The sequence below is a fragment of the Strix uralensis genome, chromosome 1, assembly GCF_047716275.1.
Source record: "Strix uralensis isolate ZFMK-TIS-50842 chromosome 1, bStrUra1, whole genome shotgun sequence".
NCBI lineage: Eukaryota > Metazoa > Chordata > Aves > Strigiformes > Strigidae > Strix > Strix uralensis.
The window spans coordinates 70,799,285-70,817,851 of NC_133972.1; the positions used below are offsets into that span (position 1 = coordinate 70,799,285).

The 18,567-nt window shown below is 38.3% G+C and overlaps 1 protein-coding gene across 2 annotated transcripts in view; it reads right to left on the bottom strand.

Moving 5' to 3' along the window:
- CTDP1 (CTD phosphatase subunit 1) overlaps positions 1–18,567 on the bottom strand; it is a 116,438-nt gene that overhangs the window by 21,366 nt on the left and 76,505 nt on the right. The window lies entirely within an intron of this gene.

Genomic DNA, 18,567 nt, shown 5'->3' on the forward strand with positions numbered 1-18,567 from the left:
GTCACCTTAGTTCTGGGGGGTTTATAACCTACCCAAAAGTGGCTACCCTGCTGGAAGTTGTGCTACTTCAAGGTGTTGGACCTGAATTGGTACTGTACTAGCTCAGCTTCAGCATTTCAGTGTCCATCATTACGTATCTAGCTCTCCGTTATGTTGCTCAAATATTTACTTCATGTTCCCTACTCCTCGATTGCACAGTATGGCCCCAACCTTCCTTCTAATGCCTACAACAGCACTGCACAGCTCTGAACCCAAGCAACAGAGGAGCCAATGAGGAGAGGTGCTCTGCTGGATCTTGTATTCACAAATGAGGAGAGGCCTTTTGAGGGTGTGGAGGTTGAAGGCAGCCTTGGCTGTAGTGACCATGAGATGCTAATGTCATCAAAGACAACAAGACCACAAGCATCAAATGGATGACTAGGGAAAATGTGGGCCTGCTGCTGAATGGGGCAGGGGACCCAGTGACACAGGACATGGAAAAGGCTGAGGTACTGAATGCCACCTTTGCCTCAGCCTTTTCTTATTAGCAAGATTGGCCTTTAGGAGTCCCAGGTCCCAGAGAGCAGGGGCAAAGGCTGGAGCAAGGAAGATGTACCCTTAGTGGATGAGGATCAGGTCAGGGAATACTTGAGCAAAATGGACAAATTTACATTCATGGGCCTTAATGGGATATACCCATAAGTGTTGAGGGAGCTGACAGATGCCATTGTGAGGCCACTCTCAATCTTTAAGTGATCATAGTGGCTGGGAGAGGTGCCTGATGACTGGAGGAATGCAAATGTCACTCCTATCTTTAAAAAGGGCAGGAAGGAGGACCCAGGGAACTACATGCCTATCTGCCTCATCTCAGTCCCTGGAAAAGTGATGGAGCAGCTAATTCTGGAAACCATTCCTAGGCACGTGAAGGACAAGGTGATCAGGAGTGGTGAGCATGGCTTCACCAAGGGGAAATTGTGCTTGACCAACCTGATAACCTTCTACAATGAAATGACTGGCTTGGTAGATGAGGGAAAAACAGAGGATACTTCACCTAAGGCCTTTGACACTGTCTCTCATAAAATCCTCATAGAGAAGCTGTTGAAGCATGGGCTGGATTAGCAGACAGTGACGTAGATTGAAAACTGGCTAAATGGCCAGGCCCCAAGGGTCTATACTAGGTCCAGTCCCACTTAACATCTTTGTTAGTGATCTGGATGATAGGGTAGAGTGTTCCCTCAGCAAGGCTGCAGATGCCAAAAAACTGAGAGTGACTGATAGGCAACAGGGTTGTGCTGGCATCCAGAGTGACCTCGATAGGTTGGTGAAAATGGACTGACAGGAACCTCATGAAGTTGAGCAAAGAGAAGTGCAAAGTTCTGCACCTGGGGATGAATAACCCCATGACCTGTACAAGGTGGGTGCTGACTGGCTAAAAAGTGGAAAAGGATTTGGGGTTCCTGGTGGACAACCAAGTTGAACCCCTGGTTCATGAACCAGCAGTGTGCCCTCATGGCTAAGAGGGCTAGTGGCATCCTGAGCTGCAGTAGGAGTGTTGCCAGCAGGTCGATTGAAGGAGGTGCTCCTTACCTTCTAAACTCAGCACTTGTGAGGCCACACCTGGAGCACTGTGTCCATTGCTGGGGTCCCCAGTACAAGAGAGACATGGACATACTGGAGAGAGTCCAACATAGGGCCACAAAGAAGGGACTGGAGCATCTCTGCTATGAGGAAAGGCTGAGAGAGCTGGGACTCTTTAGACTGGAGAAGAAAAGGCCTGAGCAGGGTGTGGATCTTATCAACATGTACAAATTTGTGAAGGGATAGTGTAAAGAAGATGGAGCCAGGCTCTCTTCCATGATGCCCAGTGACTGGGCAAGAGGCAACAGGCACAAACTGAAACACAGGAGGTGCCATCTGAACATCAGGAAACACTTTCTCACTGTGATGGTGACTAAGCACTGGTGCAGGTTACCCAGAGAAACTGTTGAGGCTTCATTCTTGGGATACTAAAAACTGCAGCATTACCATCTTGCCTCTCTAGCCGTTTTTAGAACACCTGTCTTACACATAAGTATTTAATGCTTCTCAGTCATGGAACACCAGAAATTTTATGATCATGTGAAGGGCCTGAAGCTGAAAAAACACTACATTAGACCTGCAGAGATCTCCCCTGTTATGGCTGATGCTCCCAGCGCCGAGCACCTTGGCACCCATCTGAGGGCTAGCAGACTTTGAGGAGACAAGTACTCACTTCCGGCACTCCCTTGCCCTTGCCTGTTCTCCCTGTCCTCTACCCAAACACATTCCAAATCTTCTGGAAAAAACAGCAGCACACTGGTCCTGCCTCTGCCACAAAAGCACTAGAGCACAGAGATGGGCAGACAGCCACATGACTTGCTATAATGATACCTACTTTTCCCATCATTTTCATCCTCTATTGCCAAAACCATCCATTACATACTTCCCAGATGTGGATACGCCAGTCATAATCAATCACTGCATGGTCTCTAGTGTTTTACAGACTGATGCATCAGCGCTCTCGGAGAAAAAAGGACCACTGCTAAACAAACTTGGGCTATACATTATACAGACAAGATATTAACAGATCTATCTTTGCAAACCTACTGAAAATTTGAATCCCTCCTCCCCCGACAACTCGTGATACCAGAAGACCATGGAAAAGACAGAAAACAGGAATGGCTTCCTATGGCTGGAAAAGTTTCTAGTTTTCTTGCAAAGTTCTGGAAGAGAAAAAAAATTTTCAGGGGCTACTCAAGGTTTCTGGAACAAAATCCTACAGAATCCAAGAAGCTTGCTTTCCAAGTGAAATTCCCTTTGTTCATCTGGACTTCTCTAGCAAATACAGAAATATAGGCACAAAACTAGGTATGTGGATAAAACAGTTTCAAGCAAGAACACACAACACTATACCATTGAAAACATGGAGATTATGGTAGTTCATGACTAAGATTCTACAGAGAACAGAGTGAATAAATGAATAAGTACACATTCAGTTTTCTGATTTTCTCAATGCAGCAGCAGCTCATGTATCTAGAACTGAAGACAGTATAAACTGTCTGTTAGGTTCTTCCCTGAGTGTATAAAAAAATGTGTTTGTAGACATTACAGATAATACAGCTTTGTCCAAAACTAAACTTCAAAATAAAAGCATAACTATAGAAACGTGCCATGTTACAGTAGTCTCTTTTCTCATCTCAAGACACAGCATGGCTGGTTTCCAATACAGATGATGTCTGGTAAGAGTGCAAGACATTTATTTGAATGAATGAGTGAAGTAGCGATTCTCAACTTCTTTGCAATCTCAGACTTAAGTCTAGTTTCATGCCTTACCAAAATTCCAGGATCTTCTACAAGTTTAAAGTACAAAAATCACTTATATGGCTACTTTTTGTGACAGACATTCCTCTTCTGGAGCAATGCTGTCATCTGCTTAGAAGCCCATCTACGTACAGACAACATAAATTTGATTTCTAGTTTCTGTTGGGTACATCACAATTCTGGTGGGCTACTTGCTTTACTAGGTAAGCATCCTAAACAGGAACTTAGTTTATGGAGAATTGACTTTTAATTATTGCAGCTTTTCACCTTTAAGTCTTCCTGCAGGCTGTAAATACAATTCATATACATAGCCAAGAGAAGAGTTTCTAATATAAATTATAATTTTCCAGTGCAATTGGATGACAGTAGATTCTTACAGACGACATATTATAGGAGTAAAGCCAACTGTAAAATTGCAGAGAAAACTTCTCTGAAGAAAAACGAAGGTGAACTGCAACCACTTCTGTCTCCAACTTACTGAGTATTCAAATTAATTTTGTCAAGCATTTTTCTTAACAGTTTTCTTGACATACACATGCACACTGTGTACCAACAAGACTAATCAGCAGCTGGAAACACAACTGTAATTTAATCTGCAATTTAACTGAAGTTGTAGTAGGTATATTTTTAGTAACAGCTTGAAAATTTAGGCCATTAAATTCATTAACAAGCTTGAAGATATGAATGTCTCATCTACTTGAGTGTTTTTATAAAAAACTAAGCCATGCATTCATTTGGTTATATAGCTGATTTTGCCATTCATCAGTGCCACTCTTATAATTTAAGTAATTTACCACTTGAAATTTTAAAGTAAAGCAGTGTACTGCAATGTCCCAACATTGAAATGATCAAGAAGAAATAATACAAAATTGTGATCACTGCCTAGATACAAGAGACTATCAAAAGTGACAAAAAAGGAATCCAACCCTGAAAGCATACAAAAGTTTAAACTGAATAATATTCCCGGTGACCGATTTACTATTGCCTTGTTGATACTGTATGTACTGAGAAAATACATTTGGCATTCATGCACATGGGCCATATGGCTGATTAAAGGCAGACATAGAGTTTTACTTTGACGAGCTCGAAGCTCATCATGTGGATTGAAGGTGCATTAGTGGCTGGAGCACAGCAGGCAAGCTCTTGGAGTTAAATCCCAGCTTAGATTGACCTAAAGGAAAGGGTGAACCCTAAGAGCCCTCTGGGAGGCACACAAAAGCACTGCTTCAAAGGCACACTCCCAACCTGGGCTAAAACACTAATGTAGACACAACCTCTAAGTACCAGAGCACACGTTCACTACCACCATTTGCTTCTCTGAGAGGGGCGTAACTACTACATACGCAGAGACTGCTTCTTCATTTCTCACAACTTTTCAAACATTTATCACCATGTGTGCTATAGTTTCTTCTCTGATTTATTTCTGAAGAAATTTGAAAGACATCATACATCCATTTATTTTATGCTTTTGCTAATTTTGTTTCTTGAACAGCTACAGTAGTTCAAACTATGCTTTATGACTTACGAGTTTTTAGACTTGTCCACATGAATTTTTCCATATGAGATCATAAAGCTCAATTCCTTTAAATTAGGAACAGAATAAAATGCTTCTTTACCACAGCAACAGAGAAAACTAAACACAAAAGCTAAGAGTGAAGGACACACAGACTGGCTCTGAAAGTTTAAGATATTAACAGAAAAATAACTTCTCTTTAAAAACCAAGCAAATTGGTATAGCTTATATCTCAAAAATACCCCTGGGGAACAGTTCCCTCAATCAGATAGCAAATAAAGGGGAAAAATATTTTTCACTGAGATGATAATTAGGAGGTTTTTCACTTATATTAGAGCACTCCATTCAGTCTCCCTAAAAAGAAATGTTCAGTGCCAACCTCCCTTTCTAACGCTGTTGTCCTCTTTTGTGGCAGATCTCTCTGACACCGTTTCATTTGTGGAAATTAACTATTTTAGGGTTTTTTTTTCCTTTATTTTTAAAATAGAAATGTAATATTCCTTAAACAATCCATTTAGTCAGGCATGCCTGAATTTTTTTTATACTATCATATGAAATAGCATATTGAAAATAGCACCACACATTTATGTCCCTTAGACCATATCTTACCTACCAATAGCTCAGCATCTTTTCATCCACCTGTGGGTTTACAAGGGTGTAGAAAACCCACTCCTCTGCACCTTTACCTGCTATTGGCACACCAATGTCGCAAAAGCCCGATAAAACTAACACCCATTTTTCAACCCAGCATTTCCATATGGTTTAAAGTTAGTCCCCCAGGCATAATGTACATAGCTACACCTCATAGCTTTGGAGAAGGAGGAAACAAAAAAAACCCCTCTAGTTTTACAGGGCACTCATTATAGCAGATTGGAGACCTAATTTAACTCAATATTGAAAAAAAGCTTGAAAATCAAATTTTTGGCACAGAAAAGACCTACAGAGACCCTTCTGTTAGCAAAAACATTCTAGGAAGATTATACAGAATAAAACAGAGCAAACTGGGTTTAATCCTTTCACAGCAATGTAATTTTGAATCCTCTGAAAAGCAGTCTATGAAGCACTACAACTCCTGTGCATCCGACAAAGAAAAGTGAACAAGTTAGCTAAAAGACATAGTCCAGGCACAGCAAACAAGTAGAATATTTTTGCAAATACCATTATTTCAAATATTGTATATAAAAAGCTATGTGATTCAATCTTAAAGTCAAAAGATTTCTGTAAATCTTAATAAAATACAACTCAGTAAAGTAGCTGTGAAATAGCATGTAGCATTAACACCGTAAACCTTTAACAAAAAACTATTTTCAAACTAATTTCTCTATGCATCTATTGTGGCTGAATTCAGAAAACTGAATTTCTCAGTGTATATATTTTTTAAATAGAAAAATAACATCAACGTAAAGCCGTAACATCCTTCACCATTTTCATGGAGGGGGGTGTGTGTTTGTAAACCAGGCATAGAAAAACATATTTAACTCCATAAGTCACCTGAAGTGTAGACCTAAAGAGAGAATCCTTTACTGACTTTTACCAAATCTGTGTTCCTTATAGTCATTTAAAAGAAAGCAGTATTTCTGCCCAAATAAGAAAAAACCTCCAGAACAAAAGCAGACTTTAAACAGAAGTGAAGAATACTCCAAAACCAGCCAAAGACTGAACAGAGTCTGATGAGGTGGGAGGGGTGGCACAGGGATCTAAAGAGTTAGTGGGATTCCTTCATACCACTAACCCTCTTCACTGAGCCTGCCAAACCTTGCTGGAGAGCAAAAAGTTAAGTTCCACATAAACACTGTTTGGTAGCTTTTTCAGAAGATAGATGTCTTCCCAGTAGAAAAACATCAGAATATTATGCTGAAAAAGAAAATTTGTTTCTGCAGCCCCTCCCTGCAGGAAGCACTCCTTTCCCCTTTCTTCACTAAGTGACTTGCCCACAACAATACTTCTTTTGAACACAAGATAACTGCTAATTTTCTGCTATGAGGAGACACTGAAGAGCACCGAGTGGTCAATGTAGTTTTCCAAGCCACGAATAACAAACAAGCCTCACAACTCTTCTGGTGCTACAGATGTGAAAAGTAGTTTTGCTCTAACAAGATGATCTTGCATGATGGGGAAAAAACACCCCTGCCGGGCCCTTCCCCTCTGAGAAAACACACAGACAGGCACTGCTTGCAGCGAAGTCATGATGGATCTTCCATTGTGCTCTAATAATCAGAAGGAAAAAAAGCAAGCAGTTTCTCTGATAAGACAGCTTAAAAACTATATTCTGTAATAACTTTAAATTAATTACAGAATAACTCAGCATTTTACAAGAAAAACCAATGATGCTTAACCTCATTAAAGAGGAGACAGAACTCCCTGTCTTTCTGGTCACGCTGTTGCAGTACTGGCATTATCAGATACAGAGTGAAAGACTAGCAGTTACTTAACAGACAAATGACAACTAAACCCAAGGAAAAGCTTTAAACAATATAAATACAGTGGAAATTCTTCCTGATTTCTAAGAAGCCTACAGCTTTGCTTCTACAATGATTCAAGTCTACTGAGCAATATATTGCAAAATTTAAACGTGAAATTCTTTCAGGCAGTTGTTCAAGTTAAGACAACTGCTTTTCTCTGTTCTACACAGGTACAAATGTAACCCTTCATATCATCAAAATGAGATTTTAGAGGCAATATTTTGGCCAAAATATGCATGCAAACTTACAGACTTACATGACATTAGAATACCCATTCTCTCTATTGTAGAAGTCTTCAAATAGTCCTTCAAAAGAAAGACTGGATTAGCAAACTGCAATGTTACTTACACTTGCAAATGAAGCACAACCTGTTATATTTATTTGTGAGGCCACAGCATAAGAATGATTTTTAGAAGTATGTTTAAAAGTCAAATGATATGATTGGCATCTTTAAAAGGAAAAAAAAGAAATCTAGTTTAAAGATAAGTAAGTGGGGTGATAAACAGAAGCATGCTGACAAGTAGATGTAATTTTAAGAGCTTGGACAGTATTTCACTTTAATCAAATCTACTTTTCATGAAACTCAAACTCAACAAAGCATGGGCTTTAACTACATTTTTCGAGTATAGCCATCCTTTGTATGGTTTGCTCTCAAAACTAGATTTTTGTGCCCTGAAACAGAGACAAGAAGTACCACAGGGTGAGATTTACCTTACTAGGTGTAGATGTTCAATGTCAGTGAAATAAACTATCTCCCCAAACTAACTGTTTTTCCTTGAGGAGAGATGAGGGAATAGAATGACTGGTTCAGATACACTGTTAAGGTTGATTCTCAGCTTTGTCTCTCACATTCCTGGTAAAATTGAGCTCTCCAAATTTGTGTGTATCTCAAACAAAAGTATCAACTATCAAAAGAAATAATGTTCTTACTAATTAAAGAATGTGGTTAAATGTTGATGGGATGCACTTCAGTTGCCTAAAGCAACCCTAATGAACCTTTGAAGGTGGTTGCTAATAAGATCCTAACCTAATGAGACAAAGGTTACAGCTGAAGGACTCTGTTTTTAACAATACGTCTTTACCTTTAGAATCCTAAGTAGTTTGGATTACAGTACTTTTAGTTTCTCCAGCAGGAAATATTTGGTATAAAATACTTTACTAATCCTATAAAATGTGAATAAGGATGGGCTAACATGCCTAAAACTGCTGGGAGAAATACACATACTTGGAACTTTGACATATTTGGACAGTTTTCAAGGGGGACTGAAAAAGGCACATTCTTGATACATAAAGAACCTGTCACCTGAAATCCAGCACTCCAAAATCAAGGGCTACCAAGCCACAAAGAGTTTTTTTCAATACTGGAAAGCTAGTGGGGTTTTTTTGTTGGTTTGTTTTTGTTTTAACTTTCTCCCTGTAGCTTAAATGACTGAATCTTTTTAAAGTAATTTTTCCCAAAGCAACAAAGTGTGAAGCACAGAGCAAGTTGAGTATTTTAGCTCTAGCAGTTTGTCTGGCAAAGTTACAAGCCAGTAAAATGGAGTTATACAAGAAGGAAGTGTCAGGCAACTTAATGCTACTGATCCCACCTATTAAGTGTTTACCTGAACACCATTTCTGCAAAGACAAATGCCTTCCATCGTAACAACTCACCACCTGCCAAAGTCTCCATTCTGCCCTGTGGTGGTTTGACCTTGGCTAAATGGCAGGTACCCACCAAGTCACTCTATCACTTCCTCCCCTTCTCAACAGGGCAAAGAGGGGAAAGAAAATAAGATAGGTAAAAAAACCCTAAAACCAACCCTTGTGGGTAAAACAAAAGCAGTTTTAATATAAGCAAAGTGAAGCAAAGGTCCGCGCGCGGAAGCAAAAAGAAAACAGATTTATTCTCTACTTCCCAGTAACAGGCGATGTCGGGCCTTCTCAGGAAGCAGGGCTCTGACACACGTAGTGGTTGCCTCGGAGGACCAAGGATGACCCTACCCCCTTCCTCCTTTTTCCCAGCTTTATACTGAGCAGACATCATATGGTATGGAATATCCCTTTGGTCAGTTCGGGTCAGCTGTCCTGGTTGTGTCCCCTCCCAAGATCTTGCCCACCCCGTCCCACTGTGGGGGGAAAATGTTGGAAAGAGCCTTGGTGCTGTGTAAGCACTACTCAGCAGTAGCCACAACACCAGTGTGCTATCAACACCCTGCCAGCTCCCGACATAAAACACAGCACCATGAGGGCTGCTACAGGGGAAAACCAATTGCGGCTCAGCCAGATCCAGTACATGTCCACTTTGCTTTTCAGCCCTTTTAAGCTAAGTCAGTCCAGAAGGACTTCAAATGCAACAGGCTTGTAGGCACTACAGCAGTGTGATTTCTAGTTGGTACAACAGAAAAAAGTCTGGGTTGGATAAGTATTTTAGATATTTGCCCCACATGAAAAAAATCTCTGCCAGGCTGCCGTTTTAATAATTATGCACTAACTCTTCACTGCCTACCTCCTCACACCATTAGAATACATTTTTATAAGACAACTGTGTGCACATCAGCAGTTAGTTTTATATCCATAAATATTTCACTACAACCCTAAACAAAGGTAATTAGGAATATTCTGAGAATATATTCTAACATATTAGTGAAACAGTGTGAATAAGTCGGGTGAAGAGGGGATAGATACAGTGCAGATATTTCAATATCAAGTTTATGAGAAAGTGTATATAAACTGAAAAATATTTCTGTGCTAAGAAAAAAACAGTGTCGACAATCAAACATTCATTTCCTGTGTGTTTTTAATTTTATTGTTTAATTTAAGGATCTATCAATACCTTCTGCTTTTTTTGGTTTCCATTTATTCAACCCTCTGGATCTACAATTTTCTAGCTGGCAAACAGTGAAAATGAGTTGTTGCTTCAACATAGCACAGAAGGTAGAGGATTTTGGACTAAAAACATAAAAAAAAATTTAAAAATCACCTCTGGAGGAAACAAAGTTATTTAATTAGAATTGCTTCAAAAAGCTGTTATTACCCCAGTATCTTATTTTGTTGTGTAAAAATTCTGGATAACACGAGAGCTTTCAAGTGAAAACATTCCTAAATGGAAACTTATCTTTAATGTTTACAGTGGACACTCACTCAATAATGATATTTAAGTACAGAAGCAAAATATGCTTTGCATGCCCAGAGCCCTCTTCCTTCTTAGAGTCTTCATCAAAATCACTTCCAAACAGAAGTGACATTAAAATTCTGCAGAACAGCCGGCTCATGTGAAAACAGCAAGATGTGTTGCCAACACGAGCGCTTGTCTTTAGAAGCTGATCCTGGATTTCAGTCTGGAGTGCTTCACCATTGCTTCTGGAAGAAAACTAACTGAAGCTGCAGTAATTTTTTAATTGCTTATGTACTACATACAAAGAGTCTGTTTACTTCCAAACCGTTAGCAAGGCAAGGGAATCCAGTCATTTAAACATACTCTTAGCTTGTTGTAACTGTGAGAACGATCGTTATATCAGGGAAAATTTGTACCACCACAAAACAATGACAAAAATTTCCAGTTTGGAAACTGGATTCAATTCACACCTTTGGAAAAAAGGAAGTTGATGGAAGTTTCAGTTTTTAATGCCTTAAAATATCCCTCTTGAATAGCCACCCAAACTATTCACAAGAGTACTGTACAGACTTGAAACACACTAGCTAGTTCAGGTCTTTTATTACTCATATCAGTAAAGTTTTAAACCCAAGAAAAAAGTACTTGTGGTAACCTTGCAAAAATTTTAATCAGAATTTTCTGTTATATAAACTAAATATTAATCACATTCTCTTATTACCTGAAGCACGTTTTCTTCTCCCAGATGGTGAATTTAGAATGTTGAATTACACTGAATTTATAAGAAATTAGACTAACCACAGTAATAATTACAGAGACAAATTCGGGCTGTTCTCTGTGAAACAAGCTCAAACTTTTCCCAACAACTTGAAACTTAAGAATTGTAACAGTCTATAAAATTGGAGCCATCACATCATCCATACTGAGCTTCCTTTACTTGCTTCACCTTAAGAATAGGAGTTTCCAGGGAAGTACCCTCAAGCTGACAAATGCCACCTATCACTGCAAATTCTTAAAGCAAATCAACTTTCCCACAACTGGGAGAGGAGGTGGTTGCCTGTCAAGGGTCTTTAATTTTGTAGAGTTTAGGTCTGTTTTTTTTTTTCTACTCAGTGATTATTCATTGTCTTCAGAGGCTGAGTAGGTTTCCTCCTTTGGTGAGGAGACATACTGGATCTCACTGAAATGGAGTGAGACGTTCATTAAAATGTAGTATTCAAGCAGGAAAACTACATTTATTTACCCAATTACGTCACGGAACAGTAATGAGCTGCTGTTCCTATCAAACATTTTGTTTGATTTGGGATTCATTATCTCATTGCCAATATAAATAAATGGACTGTATTTGCTTTCTGAAGTTTTCCAGCAACCTTGATTCCACCCAGAGAGCTTAAACCACCCAAACAAGCTGCAAGATTCAACTTAATTCACCAATGCTTAACTGAAATGCTGCTTCTGCAACACAAAGATAGATGTAATAAGTTTTGAGGGAACACAGTCTTTAAGGCAAGACATTTTCCTCTGTAATCCCACAGCCATTGACATGACAGGCCCACTGCCAAAACCACAGTGCAGTTTTAGAAATGGTCTGATACTCCAGTTCAGGCCAATTCCAATAACTAACTCCATTTCTTACAGAGGGAGATCTGAATGGGAGACTTACAAAAGGACCTCTTTTGGTATTATGCATGATTAAACTCTACTGCTCCAGAAACTTAAGTAGATCAGAGTAAGCACACATCCGAGATTCAGATTAAACCTCTGAAGCAATTACTTGGGAAAAGATATATCAATGAAAGCAAAATAAAGTTAAATTTTTCTTCAGACAAACAAAAATTTCCAATTACATACAATGACAATAGTTGTTTACTTTAAGATTTATTCACTCTGGAATTAAGCATAACGTTTTCTTGACCATTCAAATGTTGATCACGTACAGAAATACTGATCCCCTCTTCATTTTGCAGTTAGCCATCACTGAGTGTCCCTTTAAATAAAATCTACTTCAAGGGAAAGGAGCTAATGCAAGATTTAATTCTTAAAATTAACTTCACACAATGTGTTCTGTCTAGGGTGACCTTACAGAGAGGCTCAGTCAGACAGACTGCTTGACAATTAAGTGAGTTATGCTGATGCAGCAAGTGATCCAGAAGGCAGGAAAGGATGACTTCAAACCACCAATATTTCTAAATGTAGATATTTTCTATATTGTAAAGATCAAATCAACAGTATACTTCATTTAGAGAGGAATTCTGGAAGATTGTACAGTGTAATAACACTAAGAGTTTACTCATGAAATAATGCAATGAGTTGCTTGGATAAGAAAACAAGAGGACCACCATTCTTTGGCAGAATGCTTGAATTTCTACAATGATCTTGTCAGTCATATTTGAGATGTGGTGCTGGCTATTAAGGGTACTTTCAACAAGACTGACCATATACAAGTTAGTTCCTTAATATGTTTTGAATAGATTGTCACTGAAATTGTTTTTGAACAATTCAGATGACTATGAATAACAAATGCAAGGCTGACAGACTGGGAATCATTGAGCTGTAAAAACTTAGGTCCCAAGATTCTCAAAGCCGAGTGTCTTGAGACTGGGAACTGGAAGAAAGTTACAGTGACAGTGAATATACTGGTTTAATAAGGATAAAGGGTGTCATCAACAAAATTTTGCACAGGAGTTTGCAGCAGTCTTTTCTGGCAGCAAGAAAGCAAGCAAAACTAATTTCTGTCTTCTAGCAGGGTGGCTGTTGAAAGGAAGTGCTATTATATTTGATAGAAAACACTTAAAAGAATCAAAATATCACTGTTCCTTTTAAAAGTCTAGTAAATGGGTACAGAAAAGACAATTGAGGGACTTCTGAGACTCTGAGCTCAGTTTTCCTTGATTATGAACTAGCAAGCCTTTTCTATTGATAGCTGAAGTTTTACCTTACATGAATCATGTAACAGCTGTACTTTAATTTAAACCACTATTCTCATTTGTTAAGACAACAGACAGACAGATTAACAAAACCTGTTTTGGAAGAACTCGAAGGATACCTTCAACATGCAGACTGTTTCTGATCAGACAGACAAAATGAGTAAAATAATTTGCTTTAGTTCAGAGTTCAAAGATTTATTCTATGTAGGGTTTCAAAGACTGGAGGCTCCCTGAAAGACTTCAGATCAATACCACTCTGTAGCAAAGCAACCTAAAATGCTTCTTTCTTGAATTTAGTAAAAAATACCTATCAGAAACTCACAGTGTGAATGTACAAAAGTAGAAGGCATTTCAGATGTTCTGAAAATAATTTGTAGTCCAACTGTAAAGTACTATTTCATATATATCTTTTATAACTTACCCATTTGTTCCTAAAATTATGATTTCTCCATCAGTCAAAAATATAATCTATTTGGGATTAATGGAGAAATTATCAGTAATTAATTTTGCTAAAGGAAGCATTTCACAGAGGCTGTACTTTTGTAAAGGAAGTTTAAATCCTGCAAGCAAAATTTCGTTGCTAATAGATTAGATATCCCTTCTAGTTATTAGATTTCTTCTCACTAGTTATTCAGAGGAGAATACTTCCTTCTTAAGCTGAAAAACATGTCTTAACACAAGTACTGAAATTTTCATTCCGAAGTAAAGAAATTCTCAGCAGAGCAACCATTAGCCCTTACACCAGATTTACACAAGCTGAAGTTACCAAGACTGGAACTAAACACTGTAAAAGCACTGGCCTTGGCACTGTGAATTGAGAGCATTCAGAAAGAAGTTTATTAAAAAAAAACAGAGTGCATTGGGAACCTGAACAAAACCTATGAAAAATCAAATGAAAAATCCATACAGGTCTTCAGTGAATACATGATCAAACCTGATGTATGTGAAGTCTAAATAAAGTTAACTGCTTAACAATAGATAGACAGAAGTGTGGTTTATGAGTATACTTCAAATAACCACCATACTTTACATAACATAGTTGTACCTTTCATGACTAAAATAATCCACTCAAAGACTCATTGCATCACTGCATCAATCTGTTTCATGTTTGCCACCTTCCTCCTCCATTCCCACTCACCCTCAGGGGAAGGCCTCTCCTGTCAGTAGTCAACCCGTGCAAAAAACAGAAAAAATAACCCACCTGCCCACACATGGAAACTGCCCTTTAGCAAACACCAAGCTGCAAAAGCCCATGGACATGACGTGAACTGTACTTTGGCAGCACAGGGATGCAAAATCAGCATCTGCCTCCAACTCTCTGTGCTTCAGGAAGACCTAGAAGCCTTCAGTAGCCCCAGCATCCAAACAGTCTTTCCCATGAAGGAGCAGTCACCACTCCTTTACTTCTTCACAACTTCCTATAGTATAACAAGCCCTTAAGCTTACTAGAAACTGGAGACCTCTGAGGAAGACTCTCCATATCATGGTGACTATTAACAACAAATAGAATACTGCTACAACAGTTCAGTTTCCTACTTAAAAGTTATTAAAATTATAACATACTGATTCTCTGAAAACTAATATTATGGCATAGGTAAATGAACGGCATTGTTTTTTACTTCAGTGTCACTCCTGGGCTCATTTCCCATTGTTTAAAGTACTCTCTGCTTAGACTGTAATCCCTCAGGCACAAGTGAGGCACGTGAAGAGGTACTGGATACCAGGGTGTTTGCAGCATGAGCTATCCTTCAAAAATCTGAAGGCTCCCATCACGTCCTTTCCCTCAAGAATTAGAGCCTGACTGCAAAGCCTGCACTAGAACATATGAACACAGAAATGGAAGGGTTTATCTGGACCATCAGTTCAGCAGCTCACATGAATATAAGTACTCACTAACTAAAGTAGTATTATGTGATTTTTGTTTTTCCTGCTAACTCCCACTCATCACAAAATACTTCCAATATCTTAAAGAAATTTTAGGTGTATTACAGAAGACCACATGCCACAGCTATAAGCCATGCCACTGGAAGACTGCAATAGAGAAGGTACATCTCAAATTCCTGTTTTGTTGCCCCAATTCCTTTAACATTTCAATTTATTAAATGAAGCGCACTCCATTTCCTAGTTCAGCAATACAACTGAAGCATTTAACTATTTTCAAAGTCTGCTCTGCATCAGAAAAATAGGCAAGTCAATAGACACAGGGCTTCACATCTCTAATAGAAATTTCCAGGATCTACAAACTGAAAGAGGCTAAACCCCAACCTTTGACAAATTGCTCACCTAATTTTCTCAACAGCATTATTTATTTCATATGCCTGTCCATCCTTCTACCAAATATAATTTTTTGAGTCTGCCACATCCTTTCACCTGATTTTCCCCTCTTCCTACGAAGACCAGTATTAAAGCACATTAACACAGAATATATTTGTTCGACACATTATTATTATGGCAACTACACAATATGCAAGTTTAAGATAAGGGGAAATATGAGAACTGCAAATGCATTCGCTATTACTCAAGTCTCAACGGCGACAGCAGAGTGAAATCAAAATGCACTTGAAAAATAAAGCAAACTGTGCACTGGCAACTTAAAGCTTGAAATACCTCAACTAATTAGATACCTATTGTTGCTAGGTATATACTGTGCTATGTAAGCTAAACATTCTCTTACAAACAAATTCTATTTGTACTAGTTTCAAAAGCTTTTTCATATTACATATCATTAAGTGTTACTAACACTTATTAAAAAAATACCTGTGCACTTTCATGATTTATAACCCCTTATTCATAACTTAGAGCAATAAATTTCATGTGTGACCTGTTTCAACTACCTTAAGTGGAATTTCAGTCTAAGTAGAAAATTTTAGTAGAACTGTGAGGGGGCTCAAGTCCAGCTCCAGCTGAAGTCAGGCTCCTGTTTGCTTCAACAAAAGCTGAATCAGAGCTCTAAGCAATTCTTTCATTTCAAAAAATTAGTATTTTCCTGCGATGCTTCTTACCTATCTACACAAAGATCAAGACTATTTAAGAATTAAAACTTGCTTACCTCCTTTAGATTTTCTAAATAAAAGTAAGCTGCAAATGCATTTTATTGTTTTGCAGGTCATAATCACAAGAGGCTAATCAAATGTGAGTAGTACAAACAACTACAGGTTTTTTAATTTGCTAATTTCTATTTCATTATTTTCCACAGTATGAAACTCACATTCATTGTTTGGTCTATGCTGTACTCTATCTCACAAATGTCAGGTTAAAAGGCAAGCATTTTAAGTTGCATAAGAAACTAGGATTTTAAAACAACTCTAGGCTGTCAAATTGCAACCTAACTGCATGGTACCTACCAAAAGTCATAAATGTAAAGGGATGTAGGAAAGATGCTGTACTTCTTCCCCAGTAGCTATCAGATTTCTCAAAGATTATTTTTCTTCTCCATTCATGAGAATTTTAGAAGCGGCACCAGAGAAATGATCAAGTATTCTGTAGATTTCAAGACTGAATATTAACATTAAACAGAAGTGCTAGACTTCTACCCTGTAAGTGCTATGGTTCCAGAGTCAGTAACTACTAGACAGGTGTAATGGAGCAATGAAGCATTGCTTTACCAGAAACTTGCAGTCTCTGCTGGCCCCATCTCTGCTACGAATGCGCTGAGCCAGAACATGAAAGTACTGGATGATATATGGACTGCCCTTCTCTTGTTCATCCTGTGTTTTCCGGAAACATTAATAACTAAAATATGGACATCAGGGTGATCGTAACAAGTTGTGAAATAATGATTTAAACAGTGGTCCAGGGTGGATTTACATAATGAATAGTTGGGACTGGCTTTTAGAATATAAAGCCTCTGTTTTCTTAATATGACAAGAGGTGATGGGGTTCATGGTAACAAATAACTTGTGACTTCAGGCTGTATGACAGAGCAGAAATAATAGAAAATTATTAAATACAATTTCAGCCTCATTATGCTCCTAACACCCCAAAGACTCCAAATTTTCAGAAGAGAAGCTTCAGATCTTGTTGGGACGCATATGCTTGTATAGCACTTAGCTTTTAGAAATGTGTCCCCCAGAAACTCTAGCTAGTATTTCTGTTGGAGTGGACTAAACTCCTGGAGATTTTAATCCTGCTGTTTAACAGCTGTATCTCTTTAGCACATACAACACTGACTGACCAAGAAAACATCAATTTAAAGCTTCAGACTTAAAATGGAATGAGGATGATGGGCGGAGGCTCCTTTCTATCAACCAGAATTTCCTGCCTAGCAGACACTGGGTCAGCATCCGAACCAGTACTTTGTAAGTACGTCTTCTGGCACAGCATTCAGGTTCAATCCTGATGCAATTTAAAAAACTGACAGGGAAACTCTTAAGAGGTAGAAAGGTCAAAAATAGAAAAGGTACTTAAGAAGCCGCTCAAAAGACTTTATTCTAGCAACAACACTTCTACCTTTCTGAGTGTACAAGTACTGCCAAGCTTACTTGTGAACTTTCCTGTATAGAGCAATAATTGATTATAAACATACTTTATCTTTGTAAACCACACATGGGGAATAGTATTTAGCAGTAACCCTAAGCAATATTCCTTAATACGATTCTTTTTGCCTTTTGTTTTTCAGAGTTTGGTGCATTTTCTACTGAACAAAACATCACAGTATTAAGATGAATTAACAATGACATGCCACCACTATGCCTTGCTGCTTCAAATGGTATTCTAAAAATATTCATCACTGGCTTACATTTCCTCTTCCAAACTTCATTTAGGAAGGAATTTTTCTTCTAGCTACTTGAGACAGATTAAATTCTTATACCTTTTAGACTGACATTTTTCTGAAGATGCTTAAAGATTAGAAATACACATGATAAACTAAAACACCTGTGGAAAGTTCCCATGTAGCTCTTTCTCTGATAAACCCCTGACACACAGCAACATTGCTACCCCAATCAGAATCTCCTCATGAATATTTATGTATCTCATTCTGTGGTGGTTTTTGCAATTTCTCTCATACATTCTTTGTGCGCTAGAACAAAGCTCACAGAAGTTAAAATAATGTAAATAAGTTGCTTAAGTCCTAATACTTGTATTATCCTCCATTAAGGAAAAACTATTAGAGCTTAAATTCTTATGACTGAGAACACAGTCCGGTTATGAGAGCAGAAAGAAACTACAATGCATATCTGAGTCATGTTTGCACTTTTAGCACTTTGTGGTACAGGATGATGATCCCAACAACTGCAAATTAAAACTGCTATA